The following is a 3,054-nucleotide window of genomic DNA, read 5'->3' on the forward strand; positions in this document are numbered from 1 at the left end:
CCGGCCTATTAAAAACCATTGAATTTCTATATAAGGATACTATTATTCATTATATTAAACTGTAACTGACTATGGCCTTTATTGTAGCTGTACACAATATTAATGTCACCTTTTTTGTTAAAATAAATTGTTATTATAAAGTTATGCATATAGGATGCTAATGATACATATGTTGCATCCTACAATCATGAAAGTAGCAAAATTTTACAATTGCTCAGCCCTATTAAGTTCTGGAAACTAAATATTCCTTGTTGGCTAAACTATAGCAACCCAATTTTTGTGTGTGCCGGCTTTGTATGCACCCATTGAAAGACTTTGGCTAAAAATTGTTTTTTACAACTAGCCTATATAACCTGAGACTGGGGGGGGGGGGGGGGTGAAGAGAGGGCTTGTGTGACAAAGTGCCAGTAAAGAGGAAAACTGTAGGGATTTCTAGTGGAGTCTGGAGCATCTTAGAAAGCTAAAGGGACAAAATTAAAAAATATAAGAACTACATATAATTGTGTACATGCAAGTCTTGTTTTATTGGATTTTATGGTAATTTTATTAATTTTTATAGCGCACTGTAAGAAAGAAGATTAAAACTAGTTGGATTGTAAGGCAAATTTTAATCAAAGAGTAGACCACAAAATGGAAACTTTTCTAAATGACTATCTCAAGATTGGATCTTGAGGTACTTTTAGTCAAATCCCTGCCGTAGTAAATTAAGATGTACAACACTTAGGTATATTATTATAACTTTGAGTTTACACTTTTCTGTGGTGTAGATGGCTATTTTTGTCTCTGAGTTTTACAACTAGCTAGCCCAATCTGCATTTACAACTAGCCAAAAGTCATTTACAACTAGCTTTTCAGCCACAACTAGTCCTGCTTCCAGGATAGTGTAGGAGTTAAATCAGTGGTGTGCAATGATTAGTACAATGAAATATAAAATATGAAAATGATGATCTTTATATATTTAGTGGAGGAATGTTGGTGTTACATACCAGTAGTTGTGTATTAACAAGTGTTGGCCATAGTTACATGCATATAGCTTAAATCTTCAGTTTAATTTATTAATGTGACGTTTTTGTGTATAATCTTGAGTATCTCATTTACATATGGCTTCTCCAAAACTCTAAATCTGATCTCTTTCAAACCACTGAATCTGAAGATTTAACGAGCAATAATGGTTTATCTTATCAATAAACATGTTTTTAGCTTATTAGCAATTTATGCTGTAGATGTGACAACAAATCAGTGCCTTTTTTAGCTTCATTGCACTTATGTTGATAGAAATTCACCTGTAAATGTAAATCCCAAGAGATGTTCACATTTAATGCAGTTTTGTTATAAAGACTTGAGAAATATGCATAAGTCATTATGGGGAAATAATGGCACACTTTGATGGTTCATCTCTACCTATATTTCAGTACAGTGGAATCTCTCTTATCCGGGAAATCTGGTACATACATGTACTACCGTCAGTATCTCAGAAATTTCTGTAATTAAGAATTGCATGCTATTATGCTAAAGTGACTAACTTAAATACAAGTAATGTTGTTTTTGCTATCAGTTAGAGCTATGCAGTTTAATGGGCAGAGGGGGGAGTCACTACAGAGCATTCATGGTCACTCCCTCAGGCTGTTAAAAATCCATTATTATCACCTAGCAACCAAACAGTAGTTATTATTAGTAGAATAAACAAGCCACCAATCTGGTAAACAGCGACATTTAGGCTCCATGTCTGGATTCAGTAGAATGGAGTAGTGGAATGGAATGTTAATTATGATGTAACTTAGTGCTCATCATTTAATAAGACCACCTTCTAACAAAGACCACCTCTTTATAAAGACCGTTTTACTTTAATGCCTAAATTGTTGTTTTAGAGTGTATTCCCATAGGACAGTCTTATCAATGAATAGTACTTGTGCCACATGTTATGCCTAGAAAAGCCAGTGATTTACATGATACAACAATACCCCTATACAACTGTACAAAAAAGATGTGTCTACAAAACTAAGCAACTAAAAAGCTAATTAGTATGATAATATCTGGTGAGGCCAAGAATGAATGTTAATAGTACTGGTGTTTACAAAAAATCCTATATAACATTAATCCTCTATCATTGACTCGTGTAGTCTGACTGCATTCCTACCTTTAACTTTAATTAGCTAGTAAATTGGTACCTTTTATCAATAGTCATTGTAGAGGAGAAAAATGTGGCCAAATTACTAGCCAATTAGAGTTACAGAGAATTAATTAGGAATACAGTAAGACTGCACAATAACGGACCAAATTTTTATAAATTCTAGTTAGTTGCCAGTATTAACATTCATTATTTAGGATCTCATCAGATATTAGCTCCTTTAGTCGTCAGGTACTTTTAGTTTCATGGACACGTCATTTTTGTACAGCCAAGCTGTTTCTGCATGGAGATATTGCTGTATTACAAATCAGATATTACTCTAACTTTTCTAGGCATGTGGCACACAACTGATCAATAAGACCATCCTTCTAAAACAACAAGATAGCAGTAATTTAAACATTAAAGTAAAACGGTCTTTATAAAGAGGTGGTCTTTGTTAGAAGGTGGTCTTTATAAAGAAATGACCACTAAGTGAAATTACCTAATTACCATTTCATTCCACCATTCCAGTTCATTGAATCCAGATACCTCCTCCTTGTGCTTTCATCTAAACCAAACTTCATTACGGTGATTAATTTGCACTTTCCAGACAATGGAGGTGCCCAGATAACAGAGGTCTGGATAAGAGAGGTTCCACTGTTTGTGCAGGGACTACTGATAGTGGAGGGTATAAATATCTATTTGATGAAGGGAGCATGGAGATAAGTATGAAAACTGTGTTGTTTTTCCTTTTTCTTAACACACTGGTATGGTGTGTCAGCTTCCATTACCACATTACACACCATGATTGTGTGTCTTGACTCAATCCTCAAGGATACATTAATAAAATAGCAAAACAAAATTAAATTCCCAAATATGTAATCTATAGGAACATAATAGCTTTAGTTAGCCATGCATGCACAGATACAATGTACTTGCATCCCATA

The sequence above is a fragment of the Dysidea avara genome, chromosome 3, assembly GCF_963678975.1.
Source record: "Dysidea avara chromosome 3, odDysAvar1.4, whole genome shotgun sequence".
Classification (NCBI taxonomy): domain Eukaryota; kingdom Metazoa; phylum Porifera; class Demospongiae; order Dictyoceratida; family Dysideidae; genus Dysidea; species Dysidea avara.